This window comes from Liolophura sinensis, chromosome 7 (assembly GCF_032854445.1).
Source record: "Liolophura sinensis isolate JHLJ2023 chromosome 7, CUHK_Ljap_v2, whole genome shotgun sequence".
NCBI lineage: Eukaryota > Metazoa > Mollusca > Polyplacophora > Chitonida > Chitonidae > Liolophura > Liolophura sinensis.
In genome coordinates, this window is record NC_088301.1 from 12,894,361 (window position 1) to 12,912,479 (window position 18,119).

General features: G+C 37.7%; 1 long non-coding RNA gene across 1 annotated transcript; it reads right to left on the minus strand.

Moving 5' to 3' along the window:
• Positions 1–7,262: 7,262 nt before the first annotated feature.
• On the minus strand, positions 7,263–9,800 carry LOC135469627 (uncharacterized). The gene is made up of 3 exons (XR_010444343.1): positions 9,711–9,800; positions 9,152–9,289; positions 7,263–7,472 (listed from the first exon to the last, which is right to left on the minus strand). It is a non-coding gene; the product is annotated as an uncharacterized LOC135469627 (long non-coding RNA).
• Positions 9,801–18,119: the final 8,319 nt, after the last annotated feature.

Consider the following 18,119-nt stretch of genomic DNA (forward strand, 5'->3'; position numbering starts at 1 on the left):
ACTATACAGCCGCTACTGAATTAGCCATTGAACTTATGCAAAACATGAGTCATTAATCGTCACCAATTTGCCCACTAAACATCATGAGAAATACAGAAATGAACTATTACATATATATAAAGATTAGGCCTGAACTACTTTTTAATCGTTCTCCATTACCAAAGAGTTAAAAGGTATATCGGGCTAAGGTGACATCTGTTCAATGCTGACGTGTATTACATATGGGCTAATAAATGCAATATGGATGTTCTTGGGGACTTGCACATATGTTACCAAAGCTGCTCACTGGGAAATCCATTGCAAGACCACAAAACCCTATATAATACGCACATATGCCTCCTGATAATCATTGCATATACGTAATGCAAGGATATCATAAATTTGTCATTTGTGTACTCAATGGCGTTTATTCCTCAGTATCTAAACTTAGAATAATTGCCGTTTGTATAGATTTTACACCACCAATAGCACTTCGCCACCTCAGTCCTAATTCATTCCCAACAGGTCTCCACATTCCACCTGCTCATATATAATCACGCATCCTACCACCCACACAAACACTATGACCTAAAGAGGGAAATTTTATTGATTACGCCATAAAGTATTTATTGAATAATTAGAAAAGTATGCATTTTATGAACTGTCCATGCATGTGGTTTACTTTAGTTCTAGTAAAAGCGGAAGGTTTTATGTATCACAGAACACAAATTATTTTAATTCTCTTTCATCGATTTCGCAGAGGTCACAAAGTTCGTTGACAGTGGGTCAAGAGTAAAAAATCCAAGCTTAACCAGTAAATGCACCATATTAAAGACTGAAAATAAAAAACACGCTATTCCAAGTGTATTTTTCTTTGAATCAGGAAGTGTGCGCTCAGCGCTTGAAAGTGGATTTGTATCAGCTCAACTGCATCATGCTAGTGTGCTGGGCCAACACCTGAACCTAATAGTAGTGGGCCTGTTTACACAAATAGATCTTATCTCCAATCTGTTGTAAACCCTACAATGTTTAAAATTTATGCTAAAGGTAAGGCACGCGCTTGCACAAAGGAATTGTAACATTTTGTAGTTACGATCGCGAATGTACATCAAATCTGACTCATAGATAATGGGGAACTGAAAATGAACCAGCCAATAACTGTCATAATTACTCAGCAGCTAAGCTGTGAACAGATTCAATTGTAATATGTGATTGTAAGGTATGATCATTGTAGGTTAAAATCCCTTCGTTTAAAGTGGTGTAAGTTGTATGTTAAGCCTACTATCAACTTAGGCTTACGATTCCTTTGGGCAAGTGGCCCCATCAATTTTTATAACATTCACAACTGATACCCAACTGGTGTATTTATTTCTCTACTTCACACAAAGTACACGACGCAAGAGATGATCTTACAACCCAGGGTCAAAATATGTCCAAAAAATGTAATGAAATCATAATCTAGAAAATGGGATATTCTGGTAATACGCATGTGCATGACAGTTAGAAGATTTCCGATTACGTACGTGGCAATTCAATGAGGTATCTGTCATTTCTGTCCTCAGTGAAAACTGTTAAGTGCTTCTCTTTATATGAATTCGTGCTGATTTCATACTTTATCTTCTTTCTTACTAATTAGAAACTGATCTTTGCCAGTGTTGACTCGGACACCTCATTATTTATTTGTGTGTGGGTTTTTTATATGATTTATGTTTTACGCCGTACAAAAGAATATTTCACTTGTACGATGGCGACCAGAATTATGGTGGGAGGAAACCATGCAGATCCCAAGGGAAACCTACGACCATCCACAGGTTGCTGTGAAGTATATGTCAGATGAACGTGAAGTATATGTCAGATGAAAGAGTATTAAACACTGTCCATAAAAAGAATATTTTTATTGTATTTTTTCCACCACCTTTTCTAACCTACCAAAATGCGTTTAAATCATAGGATTTTGTGATGGCCTTTTTTGACCACTTTTGAACCACTGAATGCATATACATATAGATCTATGAATGCATTCGCCAATTTGACCTTGAAACGAATTATTTCAGGCAAAAAGTATGGATGTAACGTCAAAGATACCTTTTGGGTCACAACAGACCAGTGTAGTGTTCTGGAAAAATAAATCCAGCTATTTTCCTGGACAGTTTTCAGTGGTCTATCATCTCATATATACTTCTTTCTAATGTTGTCTGCCTTTACGCATTTTGACAAACATTGTCAAGAGGTTCCATTTAAATTGTTTCGGGTGACCGTTTACTAAGAATCCCACTGTCGTCGTTGGCTTTATGTGTTTAGATAGTGTTTTATGAAGCACTCAGAAAAGTTTTACTGACTTTTGACGTGGCACATGTACCAATAGGTGGAGAAACCTCAGCAGAATGGGTAGAGTTTAGGTGTCGTATTCTTACACCACTTATCCGCTAAAAGGGATGCATCTCGAGATCTATTTCCAAGTCAACGTTTAACACGAACCATTAAAGTATGAAGACAAACTAAGACATTAAGACGGCCTAATATAAAAAGAAGCAGTCAACAGTTTTCCATGATGCCGGAAGACACAATGAAGATTCATGCCATGTAAACTTCATTATTATCCAAATAGTGGACCATGCGAGTTCACAAGTTGTTACGGTGATCAAAATATATATCTGCGCTGCGCTTTGATTGCAGCTGTTCATATATCCAAAGTAGGGATCCATTTCAACGCTGATTAGGTGATTCTGTCACGCAAATATTATAAACTGGTAACACAGAACAAAAGCTGCTAGAGATATATATGTATTTAATAAACTTTTCACCCAGGATTTGTACACATCACTAATAGTTTTAAGTTAATGGTGCGTGTTTTTGCTATGCTGAATTATGATATGTCGTACTAAACGTGCAAGCTACATGTGGTGGTATAAATGTAACTAACAAATGTTTGGTGATATACATTTTGGTTTAAAATTTACAGAATGGTTGTATAACTAATAGAGAAACTGAATGGGTTTGTGTAACTTTACTTACTGGCCAGCAGTCACGTTCACTATCAAGTTGAAGAGATTAGCGTAGTTCAGGGAGTTCCCTCCCTTTAAAGAGAGCATAAAAGCACGACATTCTAAAAAAGCCCAAGTGTGAAAGCACAACTTGAATCTATGCATTAGTCGCAAGACCATGGTCTAAAACAACGTTCAACAAAAAATACTAAGAACCTGTATCAGTTAACAAATTAGGGCGGATTCGTGTGGCACGCTGGTTTATAAGTAAAATCTTTCTATAAATGCGGTTTTGATTGCAACCGTTTATATATCTAATGTTGGGAAATATTCTTCAGATAAATGTTCTTATTTACTTTCAAAATTGCTTTGAAAATCAACAAGCAATACACATTTTGTAAGGTAACTGTTGATGCGCTTTGTTTTCTCATGTGTCCTTTTTTGTACCCAATAACCGCACCACAAAAGAAATATTCGTGCCTTTGTTGTAAACCGCCAACCGACTAACTAAATGAATGATCAACATTTTATGAAGTGAAATAACGAAAAACTTTTGAAGATTACTCGAACAACTAGACAAATAAGAATATAACATGAGCACAACATTTTGTAGGCCTATATCTTGTCACTTACAATCGGCGTCATCAGTGTTCAGTTCCAAAAGTAGTTATAAAAGGGAACTCCGTTAAATGCCAGGGCCCGTATTTATAAAGATTCTTAAGATTCAGCTAAGAATTTATACTTAAGTATGGAAGTTACTCTTAGCTAAGAAAATATTTAAGAATGCATTCATAAAATTTCTTAATACGATTCTTAGAGAAGAAAATACTTAAAAGATAAGTTTTTCTCAAACGCGTGTCCCGTAGCAACGAGAGAGGTCTCTAATAATAAAGATATTTTTGGTACATCATAATCTCACGTGAGCAGCAGCCGACAGTTCGATGTAAACACAATCTGACATGGAGGTAAAAAGGGAAAAAAAGCCGAACTGATCAAACGACGAGTGTTTGAGCCTCGCCATTACATGGCACAATACAAAGACATACTGAGGGGCAAACTGGGTCCAGGATTGACTTCAGAAAAGAAAAAAACTACATGGAAGTTAGTGACGGACAGGTTGAATGCATCGTTCACAGCCATTAAGCGGTCACAAGAAGTGGAGAAAAAGTGGCACAATATTTTCTCGCAAACCAAATCGGAAATCTCGGCCTACAAGAAAGCGCCGTGTGCGACGGGTACGTAAACTTAAATTGTTTTATGTAAAATATTTAATTGGAATAGTGTAACGGTATTTAATATTTATAGGATTGGACCAAGTCTCGCTAAACTTTAGTTTCGGTAGTTATTTTGGAAATAATCAACCGTCGAAACTGCCTTTGAAAACTAATCCAATTCAACTGTTTGTACCCGGAAATCGAGAGCTGTCGGCTCGATTATCTCTCATAAATGCAGCTAAACATTGACTAGGATTTAAACATTGTACTAAAACAAAAATGGCACAGAGTGTAATTAAAACCATAGTTCTTACTTGAAGTTGAGGGTGTATGGAGTGTAGTGCACTGGAAAAAATAATATTGCAAATTATTAAAGTGAACGACACATTAAATTAGGATGCTGAACTTGGCCTTTACTGACTAGATTTTTGTAAAGTGAGTGAAAGCAGTTCATTTATTAAGCTTAAGAATATTTATGTACGAGGGAAACTGATTTATTGAATTTAAAATGCAAATGTAGGTACTTCTCTAATATATGTAGACTTCCAAACTGTGGAGACTAGATGTAAAATTATCAATGAACTAGGTAGCATTTTTATACTGAGCACTACCACAGACAAAGACTCATTCAAATAGATCTATATTTCGATTCATGCCATAATGAATTACGTGTATAAATGAAATTTTAGAATATGTGAGGATTAATCTAATAACCAAGATGGTGTTAAGTATGGCATAAAACAAATAATGCGGCCTCCGTGGTTCAGTTGGTTAGCGCGCTAGGGCGGCGTAATGACCTGGGAGCCTCTCACCAATGCGGTCGCTGTGAGTTCAAGTCCAGCTCATGCTGGCTTCCTCTCTGGCCGTACGTGGGAAGGTCTGCCAGCAACCTGTGGATGGTCTTGGGTTTCCCCCGGGCTCTGCCCGGTTTCCACCCACCATAATGCTGACCGCCGACGTATAAGTGAAATTTTCTTGAATGAGCGTAAACACCAATCAAATAAATAAAATAAATCAAAACAAATCACTTTCTGTGTGTTACGTAAACAGTGATTTATGCACCATATTCACCTAGCAAACAGACCATTTAACCTTCCCCAGCGCTTGCACACTTTTTATCTTCTCATGTGTTCATATTTCAAACTTTGACCCAGAGACTATCTGTGCCCCATTAGCCTATTTGTATTATTGTTTTTTATTTCTAAACAACTCAATGTCAACTTTCACTGAATTTAAAGTTCAAAGTATTTTTCATATTAATTTTTTTTTTGCAAGTTGACAGGTAGTACATAATTGTTACTTTGAAACATAATCTTTATTTATAACAAAACCTATTGTCAAGATCATTGATTGCATCATCAGCTGTAAGTCTAAAATGATTTGAGATCAAATACAATGAAAGATCTTATTATTTGGACATATACAATTTTATTTTACAGGTGGAGGACCATCAATAAAGCCATTAGTGTGCTATAGCTGAGGTGGTGATGTCCATTCTAGGGGAGAACAATGTTTATATTTCAGCACAACTGACATGCCATACTTTCCACCAGCACCTTTGCCCATCACATATTTGGATGCTCGCCCTAGTGCCAGTCAGGCAGAGGACATCACCCACCTACAGGCTCTAGTGAAGGTACCTTCACCTGTCGCACCAGTGGTTCAGCATAAAGCACAGAATCCACTTCCAAACCCAAGCAAGACCGAGATTGTTCAGGACCTTGAGATCAAAAAACTCAAACTTCAGATTCAGTATTATGAAATGAAATTGAAAAAAAGAAAGCAAGAAGAATAAATTGAATGAAAATATCGTGCCACTTTTTCTGCATTTCTTCCTCAGATCCTTGATGTTTGTGATAAAGGCATTTAGCATGTCTGTTACTACTTCCCTGTAATATTTTTCTTTTCCAACTTGCCCATCAAAATGTACTTGTATTCAGCCATGTATGTCTGGTGAGTCTCTTTCACTTCAGGTTTGTTCAGTTTGGCTTTCTTTCTCTTCTGTGTTATATTAATTTAACGTGCAATAAAGGGTGTATTAATTTACCATGGGCTTAAGGAATAAATTTATTTTTCCTGTCAGGTACTAATGAATGCTGATAGGAAGCAACACAGCTCCTGAAATATTGGCCCTCTATATGTAAACAAATATCTATTTGAATAATTGTAATAAAAGATATTATTAGCATTTTTGAAGTATAATTGTACAGCTAAAATACCCCGGGGGGAATTTAGCTGAGTCTTAGCCTTAAGCTCTCTTGTCAAGATCATAGTGCTTCAGCTGTGAGGATATGAGTGTAAACCTGGATTCTGCCATTTTCTTGCAGATAATGTCTGACAAAAGTCAGACAGTAACTTGTCACTTAGCTTTGGTGTCCTTGGATTACAACACTTGCAATCTTAACACTTGAAATCGTAACATAAGGATAGTACAATTTAGACCTGATATTAAAATGACTAAAAAAGAAATGGTGTCAGATATGCAATACAGTTTCAGATAATTGATGTACTGACTGTGGAACCGTCAGTACGTACTGAAACTGCAGGAAGTATTGTCATCTAGTATTGACCAAGCTCGGGCAATTAACATTAACTGAACAAGTGATGTGATCCAGTGTTGCTTGCCTTGGATATAAACTGGCTGCCATTACGTGGCTGGGATATCGTGAAGCAGTACGCAAGGCAAGCAGTGGAATCAAACTCAAGTATATTCCATTGCTCATATTTAGTAAACGTAAGTTTTTTTTCTCTTTTAGTGAAGTATCAACTATTGTGTTTATTTATTCGCAGAAAAAAAAAAGATAGAGAGAGCACTTACATATTCATTCGACTGGATGTGTTCAGGAATAACAGTTTAATATATCACTAGTATGATAATGGGGTAGGTGGACTAAACAAAAACAGAGGCTTATTTTGAATACAATGTTTTGACAAAGAACATGCAGCATGAGATTGAGTGAAAGAGGGAGAAGTCATAGTCAACAGGCCGATCAGTCAATAATAAATTCAAAAATGTGTTTTGGCAAATTGCTCTCTGTATCGAACGCCTTCAACATTGGCATCTGGGGCAATGACACTATCCCCTTGTTGATCAACTCCATTATTTTCAACCTCCTCTTCATTAACTGGATGAGGTATTTGTCTCAATTTGCAGATATTATGCAGAACGGCGCATGCCAAAATTATTTGGCAGGCTTTGTCTGGTGACATCCTTATTTCTCCACGCAATACATGAAATCTTCTCTTCAACTGGCCTATACCCCTTTCAACTACACTACGTGTCCGTTTGTGGAACCTAAAACGCAACAAAATGAACAAATCATTTTATCCAGAGTTTAAAAAAAAACTTGCAAAAATACAACTTTACACATGTGAGATTCGATCTCAGAATATCAGGATTATGAGAAGGTCCAATTTAACCACTATACCGGTTATCCCCCCTGTGTGAGGAAGGATTTATGTCTTCATCAAATTTTTGCGATGAACTCTTACAATGTTTACATGTCAGCAATTATGCAAATTTGTAAAAACTCAAGTGTTTGAAATGAGGACGTATTTTTTTTTTCAAAAAAAAAATTCCCATCAATTACCAAATACAGAAAAGTATGCGCCGCTAATGAATATCAAGGGAAACAACTCAATGTTCGCGATACAAAGCTCAGTTAGGTGATATTTTAAAACCTGTTGTAATTTGTTGGAGGGCCGGGTTGTAGCCTGAGGAAATGGGTAAGAAGCCAGCGTTTAGATGGGTACCCGCTATCTCCGATCAGATGAGTGTAGATGGGTGCGTGGTTTTTTTCAAAAAGCTGTATCAGTCCACTTTCAGCCAGAATTCGAGCGTCATGTGTTGGTCCTGGCCATTTTGCGACAATGTCGAGAATGTTGTAATTCGCATCCACAACAATTTATTTGAACGTTAATACTGTGGTAATGGTGCCGATTGACAAATTCATTTTCACATGTGCTAGGAGCGGTGATTTGTACGTGTGTCCCATCAATAGCCCCAACATTTCCTGGAAACTGGACAGCAGCGTAGAACGCTTCTTGTTCACGGATTTCACGAGCTGTCAGTGAAAAACGAATGAACTGAGCAAGTAGTCGGTTTGAAGATAGACTTCTTACAGTAGCTGTGATAGCTCTAGATACAGTCGGATGTGAGATTCCCATGTCATCACCACTGCACAGCTGCATTTTCCCAGTTGCGAAAAAACGAAGAGTAATCAACACTTTCTGCATTGGAGTAAGTACACAGTTTCTATTCGATCCACTTACAACGTCATCCCTAACTAGTGATTCGATATACCGAATCCCTGCAGCATCCAGACGAAACCTTTCTAAGAGCTCCCTATCATTGTATTCGTTCAAACAATCTCTTCTTTCCTTAAAGTGGCGTCGATTTGGTTGAGCGGCCGCCATGTTGTTGTTGTTGTTTAAGAAATACTTAAGAATTTAAGAAAAGATAAAAGTGGTCATAGGCACACTTAGAATTTAAGAATTTCTTAACAGTTAAGTTTTTTTATGAATGGCACTTAAGTATTTTTTAGCTTTTTATGAATTTTAGTGGGTTTAAGAATTTTTTAGCGTTAAGAAATGCTTAAGAATCTTTATGAATACGGGCCCTGCATTCTCCGGCACATAATCATAACAACAATTTTTTTAAAATTGAGATCATTGTAGCCCAAGCATAATGGACGCTGTGTGTTAATAATCGGATAACACGATTACATTTGTCTATTTATTTGTTTGATTGGTGTTTTTACGCCGTACTCAAGAATATTTCACTTATACGACGGCGGTCAGCCTTATTGTGGGAGGAAACCACACAATTAATATATAACCCCTACCCCAGGGTTTGCAGGAATTTGATACAATTAAGAAAGCAGCATTCCTAGAGATACTGGGCACTCCAACCATATTTAGGTAAGCTCGAACCGGGGTTGGGTCATACCGAAAGACTTTCAAAATGGTACTTACTGCTGCATCGCTTGACGCTCAGCGCTGAGAGGTTAGGACAAGGGAACATCACTGGTTGATCCGTTGTGAGTATAATGTGTCTGGTGTCTTCGGCACGATCCTTCAGTTACAGCAGCACTTTGTCGGCATGGACTCGCCCTGCCACAAGAACACACATTATATGTTTACAGACCTTCCTTGTCGTCATATGACTGAAAAATTGCTAAGTACAACGTTAAGCATACAAAAATGTATGTTGACATGAAAGATAACTGCACACATTGTAAAACTTTTTAAAAATTAGGGTGAAAATTGAAAATCCTTGAGACACGTATTTTTGCAGCATTAACTTGTGTCGTTGATTGGAATCTTCACACGAGATCTAACAAATGCTCTAGGATGAGACGTACTCGCCTACATATATGTGTGCAGGACTCTTTTGTGTATTGCTATCCATGGAAGGATAATTCACAGGGTCAAAAAGAAAGGAGGATTGTAAATTATTTTTGTTATACGTCGCATTTTGCATGTACAGGAATGGAGTTTAATGATCAGATCTTGTGTTAAAAATCAGACTCACGGGATGAACTGTGACTTTTTCATAGCAGCCAACCAAGATAGGCGTTCCTAGCCTTAACACTAGACCTCTACGTCTCTACATCAAAGTGACTGTTTTGCAGTTGTCTCCCTTGGCAGGTAGTAACAAAATATGTAACAATATATGTATAGTATTCCTCAAAGCGAAATGTGACAGAACCAACATTTAATGATATCGTGGATGAAGTACTGACAAGAGGCCGTATTTCACTGGTGTCGCACTGACATCGCTGCTCTGGTCTTACTCTCTATGATGTACGCCTTAATCATATTTAATTCTATGCCATGTCGAATGTGTTCTACCACTGTACACACACCTGGTGGGTGTACGTCATATCATCCTATCATATGTAACAAACAAAACATCAACCCTGATTTCAACACATATTGTTGTCAATATAGGGAGTAAATAAAAGTGACTAATACATTCGACTTAAAAGTTCAATATTTTCGTTAATATTTGAGAGTTTCTCAAGTTACAAAATGTGCTTCAATAGAAGGGTAAAAGAGCAAAGATGATATAAATTGTTATTCTATGCCATAGTCAATTTACAGAGACCGATTTTGGACGTTGCACAAAACGAATATTTCGATGTCATTTCCACCGGTTGCTGATTTGACATCATTTCTCATATCACTTACATGTACAGCCACAAATAACACTGTTGTAACACTTTTTCGCAAAATGATTCTGATTCAATACCTGTCGTAACCCAGGACAAACTGTACGGAAACTACCGTCTTACTTATGTTTTCTTTACTGTGGAATCATTAACGCACACGCGTTTCACTTTCTATATCTTGTTCACGCACACGTGTTTCACCTTCTACATTTTGTTCACGCACACGTGTTTCACTTTCTACATTTTGTTAACGCATACGTGTTTCATTTTCCATATCTTGTTAAAGCACGTGTTTCACTTTCTATATATCGTTAACGCACACGTGTTTCACTTTCCATAGCTTGTTAACGGACACGTGTTTCAATTTTCATAGCTTGTTAACGCACACGTGTTTCACTTTCCATAGGTGTTGAATAGGTCTACAGTTGCTTATTTAATGTGAAAATGTTTGACATGTTGTATGCATCATGACTGAGGCATGATAGGAGCTTTACATTCATAGTTTTGAATATATCGTCACGATATACCGACATCTGCAGTTGAGGTACAGATTTTATTATCGACAATTTTTATAACAGCAACGTACACGATTTGAATACTGGTTTCACTCATTTGCCTAGAACATACCGTGTATCTTTCTAACATCATAAACAACTGCTTCTTTTTGTATGATTCCGTCCTTGAGTGATTTCATACTTTATATACTTCCTTTGGTAGTTCATTGGTAGTTTGTGTTGAACGTTGTTCTGGGACAATGCTAGTGCGACACCAGAGAATTTTAGTACTTTATCCACGATATCATTAAATGTTGGTTCTGTCACATTTCGCTCTAACTATATTTTGTTATTACTTGCCAAGGAAGACAAATGCAAAACAGTCACTTTGATGTAGAGACGTAGAGGTTATCTCCCCTTTGTTAGCATAATGCCCTGAACAAAGTTATGTGAGCCAAAAGTCATTTTAAAAAATAGGTGGCAAAAACGTGTTAACAGCCAATGCAAGTGTTATTCCTTTATCCGAGTGCCCTCTTTTAATCGATCATCATACAATGCATTTTCCGTGGGTTTCTCTCGGTTTCACCGGTTTCATTTGTTAAATTGGGTTCACAATGTGATTATTTTAATTGGTACAAAAATTACTAAACCAATCATCGACAACAGCACTAGATAAAGGAGCGGTGGAAATCCGTCCTGCCACAAGGAGGTACATTACATACACCCTAAGGATTCCTTTGTTGTCATATAACTGAAAAATTGTTGTGCACGACGTTAAACCCCAAGCACTCACTCACTCACTCTTAGCGTCACATCCGATATTCATAGGCGACCCGTTTTCCGATGGACATCCAGAAATAATTAGAGATATCACTTCCAGTACAAGCCTTAACACTAGACTCCATACATTGAATTTACAATCACAAAACTGTTGTTTTAATTAACAAGAGACGCAGTCTACAGTTTTTAGCCATGTACAAGTGAACACAAGTCATTTATTTATTACCAATCTCCTAGGATAAAACAAATCCCGACAACCAAGGAATCTGTGATGACGTAATCGATGTGACTTCAGCGTGCAAGCTGTGATGATACATCCGTTATGAGCTCACCGTGCAAGCTTTGATAGCAACCGATGTGACTTCACTGTGCAAACTGATGACACGGCCCATGTGGCTCCATCGTACAAACTGTGATGACACAACCGATGTAACTTCATCCAGCAGGCTGTGATGATACAGCCAATGTGACTTCATGGTACAAGGTACTATACCAATACTAATGCTCATGTGACAACCAAGCGAGTTCTGAAGGATCCCACCGTGAGAACGGTACTTTTTGATCTGCAAAGAATATACGTTACTGTACCTGCGGACGAAGCCTCTAAAAATATTATAATTTTCTGCAAGGATTAGTACTAACAGTTTTTGTGGAGGAGCACGTACTCTCTAAAAACTTGTGTGCACTAGTGGTACACAGTGTTGTGGCAAATATGCATATCCTTCCACATAATTTTGTGTACCAGCAGTACACAAATTGTGTAATTCATGCCACACGTCCACAGTGACTTGTGTACATATATGTGTGTACCACCTGTCACTGTGTATGTGCAAATTTATACACCATTATTTTTAGAGACTACCGTTGTCCAGTTGGAAAAAATTTAAGGCGCCAACTATATGTGGATACGTAAAAAATCTAACCATCTAGACGCTCTAATACACCTACAGGACATATCTACTTGGGATTTCTCTACTCTCTATACTACTATTCCTCACACGGATTTAATACATCAAATTTCATCACTAATTTAATTCAACCGGTCACCGCTATGTTCAAGTCGGTGACAGCAAAGCCTTCTTCTCCACAACGTACATGGGTCTATGCGTCGAAACAGATATTCGTATACCAGCCGTCAACCAATAAGGACGTTCCGGGTCAATGATCAAAAGGCCAATTCCCAAAACATAAATTACCAAAGAACTAAGAAAGTATATAAAATACGACAATAAGATGGATTCGTACAAAGAGAAGCAGTCAACAGTTTTCAGTGATGTAGGAAAGACGCAAGGTATGTTCTAGGCAACTGAGTATTCAAATCTTATACCATGCTAGAATATAAGTTGTCGATAACAAAATATGTATCTGTTGCGCTTTGATTGAAACTGTTCATATATCTAATCTATCTATCTGTTCATAGGCGATCTAATCCAACATGATGAATATCCAACCTCTAGCCCCGGGTTAAGCTGAATTAGACACAATCGTGAAGCAGAGCGCCACAGATTCTGAACACTGTCCATATTTACTTACAAGAGAATTGTACTCATTGTAAAACTTAAGAAACTTGGAGTGAAGGCGTTTGATGATAACTTGACACACTAGTTTTTGCAGTAATAACTTGTGGCGTTGATTGAAATCGTCACGTAACACGCATGACCTAACAAATGCTACATGGCGAGATAAGTTCATGTCATATGCAGGAACCCTTTGTCAAGTAAGGATGATTTACAATGTCCAAATTGAAACTATCCCTCTTGTCGTACAGTCTGCAAGAGAGGAATCCGTTTTGGTCTTTGCATAAATATATAGGTCCAGATAAGATGTACCATCTGGAGAGTCTGTGGTTTCAAGCAACGTTCATTGAGTTACTTGAATTTCTCATTAATAAATCTATGTGAAATTCGTGGAAGCCATATATCAACAGTGTATGGGTATTCCGATGGGTACAAGTTCTACCCCTTGTGGCCGACCTGTTCTCATATGAATACGACTATATGTAGAAAACTATTAAGGAGTGATCTTCAGCAGGTTCACTAACGTTATATTGATGATCTATATTTACACAATCTATACATAGCAAAGGCTGTGAAAGTTATTTTCCCACCTTCGCGAGATTTAAAGGAAACTAGAGACTCTCAGATGGGACATCTTATCTGAAACGGTTTCCTGTCTCGCAGACTTCATGATAAGAGAGACGAAACTGTAAACTATCTGGACAGCAATATACCGAATTGTCCTGCACATGGCGTGTGCATATCTCGCCTTGTTAGATCCCGCGTTTTATGCGACGATTTCAATCAACGTCTCATGTTATTACTGCAAAAACTTGTGTGTCAAGGTTATTCCATCAAACACCGTCACTCCAAGTTTCTTAAGTGAGTATCATTCTCTTGTATGTACATATGGGCAATGATTGCGTCTAATTCAGCTTAATCCGGGGCCAGGGGCTGCCTATTTATTGTTCCGAATTAGATTGCCACGATGCACACATGAACAGCTGCAATCAATTTTTTGTTATCGACAACTGATATTTTAGATTTGAATACTTATTCCACTCAGTTTTTCCCACACTGAAAACTGCTGACTGCTTCTCTTTGCATGATTGCGTCCTATTTTCGTACATATACTTTCTCAGTTCTTTTGTAATCTGTGTTTTACGTCGTTTTAAGAATTGGCCTTGTTACTATTGACCTGCGGCGTCCTTATTGGATGACGGCTGGTATACGAATGTGTGTTTCGAAGCATAGATTCACCGTGCAAGTTGTGATGACAATCGATGAGATTTCACGTCGCAAGATGTGATGACACAACCGATCTGACTTCACCGTGCAAGTTGTGATGACACTGTCGAAGTGAACAGACCGTGCAAAATATCGATTTGGAAGGCTGTTCGGCGTTTTGGGAAGGTCACTCCCATGCACATTTTCATAGGAAAAAAGTTGCCCAACAGCTGAATTCCAGTGCATTGTTTCGAGTAGAAATCCAAATGCAGATTGACGAACAGGAGTTTTGGCGCCACAAATCAGTGGGCCATGATCTAGTGTTTAGAGGCGCCTGTTTATCAATCACCACGACACATCAGATGCGGGCCCATACCGACCTTGGAAAAGGGATTTGTGAGGGCGACGGCGCTTGGATGGCGATTTGCTTAGGGTAACGTTCGTTAAAGACAACCTGTCTTCTACCGGTAGATGCTGTGAATATCTGTACGTCAGTAGTGGTCGGTCAGCAACTTGCCACAGGTTTATGTTTACCCTGGGTCTCAACCACAGATGAGACTGACCGCCATCGTATCAGTGACATATTCTTGAACATGATGATACTCTGCAAAAGTCATCTGTAGCCCTCCTTCAGTTATAACGCTTTACATCCATAGCTATGCGATACTCTTTGTTAATGCCTGTTATTAATAACTCAAAATTAATATAAAATAAGAGTCCTTCAGTCTGCAACCACACCTTCAATGTGGTGTAGAGATGTAATCGCATATTCACATTTTCTGGTTTTTCTTTTCCACTTTTGCTCTAAAATGTCTGGTGGCTAACTTGGTGGGATAGCTTTCACTGGAGCATTTAAATACCTAAAGTCTTCCACCAAATTGTTATGTGTTTGAACTATCATGACTAAATGTATTATTTTCTTATATTCAATCACTAAAAATTTCCCTGTATTTCAATTCCACATCAGATTTCCCTGGGTGTAAATCATGCGAGCATATGTCCGTTTTGTACTGATCGAACTATTGCTCAAGCTGTGCCAAACACCTCTACGTCATTTTCAGTAGACAGAATGAAATGCATTTTATCCAGTAACAATTAGTTCCTTCAATCTTCAGCACCATAACACCTTATCCATCCAGATTATACAGTGGGAAGGAAATTTCCAAGTGATGTTGACTCTATACAGATTTCAAGGTATCGTTTGATTGCATTAAAGATTTTGTTTGCTATTTTGCTTAAGAACAATAATGGTACACACAATTTAAGAACAAAGTATTAGTGGCCGCCATGTTCGTGTTATATTTGACCTCAGACCAATATTACTTTTCCATAAACAACGATGTTAGCACTTAGTGCTGCGTTTCAGCCCCAATCATTCCGTGACCAACAAACATTGGGCATTACTTTCATATATTAAATTTACCTTCTAAATCTGGACTTTCCTATGCCATCAGCTGAAATGGGTACCTAGGAGCGTCAACGGAGTGTTACTAGCAGCCTCTTCACTACCTGTCTAAACTTTCATCAATAAATCTCATATACCTGCCCAAATTTCCATTATTTTCTTAGCAAGCAAGCATATATATTTCAAAATGACGAACTAACAGCGAAAATCTTTATACCCTACAATACCTTGCTATTCTTTCTATTTCAATTGCCTCCGTGCAGAAAATTGTTGCTAAATAAATATGCACGCTGTAATTTATAGATTCATACATTGCGAATGTTTTATTTTGTCGGGAGAACGAGGATCTGGTGTTTTGGGGATTCTTCTGTTGGGAAATCTTCACCAAAAGATCACATAAACATCCCTGTTTCACACTGATTGCCATATTTGAACAGCGATTGATTGATTTGTTGAATAATTGGTGTTTTGTAAGGAAATTTATTTGCAGGAAATCAAGGATTGATAGAATGGTTGATTGATTCATTAGTGTTTAAGGCCGTACTCAAGAGTAATTATGATCAAAGACTTAGAACGCTTCTTTATGATTCGCCAGTGGTCTTGGAGTGGTATATGAATTGACTTAACGATTAGATTTAATTTAACTCATTCCTGGGACAATTTAACAGTTGTCGTGCATTCACGCGGGTTATAGAAGCGTGAGAATTCAGAGAAAACCACAGGCCTTTAAAGTATAGGTGACCTGCTCTTCAATTGTACATATATATTACATATTTTGACTTACATGGTGCATTCGAATTAAAGGTAAATGGTCGCGCTGGCCTGTATAAACTCGCATATAAGGACCAACGACCATGATTTTCGCCACCAAGATACCAAGAACAGCCAAGACGGATGAATTTCGGGGAAATCCCAGTTGGTGGGCCAACAATACTGTTGCTCTGTGTCCTGAGTTATGTGGTGTGCATATTTTTGTGCTAAATTTTATGGGTGCACTCATCTAAATGTATTCAGGTACTTGTAGTGAAAGAACATCATCACATTAAAATGAAGAATGAAGAACATTCTAGTGAATCACCACAACAGACACAAGGGTAGTGAACACAAAGTCATCTGGGAAGATTGTCATAGACTGGCAACTAAATATGCTCTGTTTCCTCCCTTCTTATTTCTTGCATTACTCAATCTCAAATTGTATGTGAATATATATATGCTTAAGGTTTAACGTCATACTTAATAACACAAATTGTCAATGTATGTATATATTATATATATGCTTGGGGTTTGGCGTCATAGTTAACACCAAAGTGTGTGTATGTATGTATGTATGTATGTATGTATGTATGTATGCATGCTTGGGGTTTTACTGTAACACAGCAAGGCAGAAGCCACTCTGTTTGAGGTGTTTTTGTAGCCTTTATTAGGAAAACACCTAAACAATAAAAAAAATCCAAAGGAAACATACATTAACTAGATTGGACGAAACATGCGGTCTGGTGTAGTTATTTACTACTTGTCTGCATGTTTGTGTATATGCAACATCTCTGTGTCCACCAATACACACACATAATACACCCCCGTTCCAAGTCCATATAGGTAGATGCTATTTCTTACGTGTACGTATACATACATGGTTATTGATAACCTACTGCATATAACACTACTAAACAAACCTTGGCTTGTGTGGATAGTCAGATGTAAATTCGGGTAGCAATTGCTTACAGTGCAAGTACAACTTTCGGATATTACGGATATTCCATGAATACACCCGAATAAACACTTCTTCATCATATGACATCAAACACACCATATATCTACACCAAAGTAGCTGAATGGCAGTATATACTTCAGTAATTATAATGGTTACAGTGCTCATCCACAGTACTGCGTAAAGCCTATAATGTACACAGTAATGTCGCCTAAGAGGTAGACGCTCAATACCTACAAATAGCTTTATTACAAATACGCAATGATATTTACCTTAAAATCTGCCAAGGAATGATTCAAACTGTCAAGAGGTGTTCATATGGATGCATCGTACTTAACATACTGGGCCTGTGAACAAGTCTACTATCAGCTGCATACAACAACAACGCCATGTACATGTACGTATTTAACAAGATACAGACTATGAATAAATAATAAAAGAGAATTATCAGAACAAAACATGAAGAAAATACAAAACTAACAATAAATGCTGACAAAAGGGAAATGGACGGAGAGTTTTCGTCCATAATTAAACCAATACTATATTGAGTCTAATATCATTGACAGACCACATAGTTTGTGACTTGCGCAAGTATTACGCAAGGTACAGGTCACCGGGTGCAAGTGTAATGCACCCTGTCTGAGCACTGCAGCGGGCAA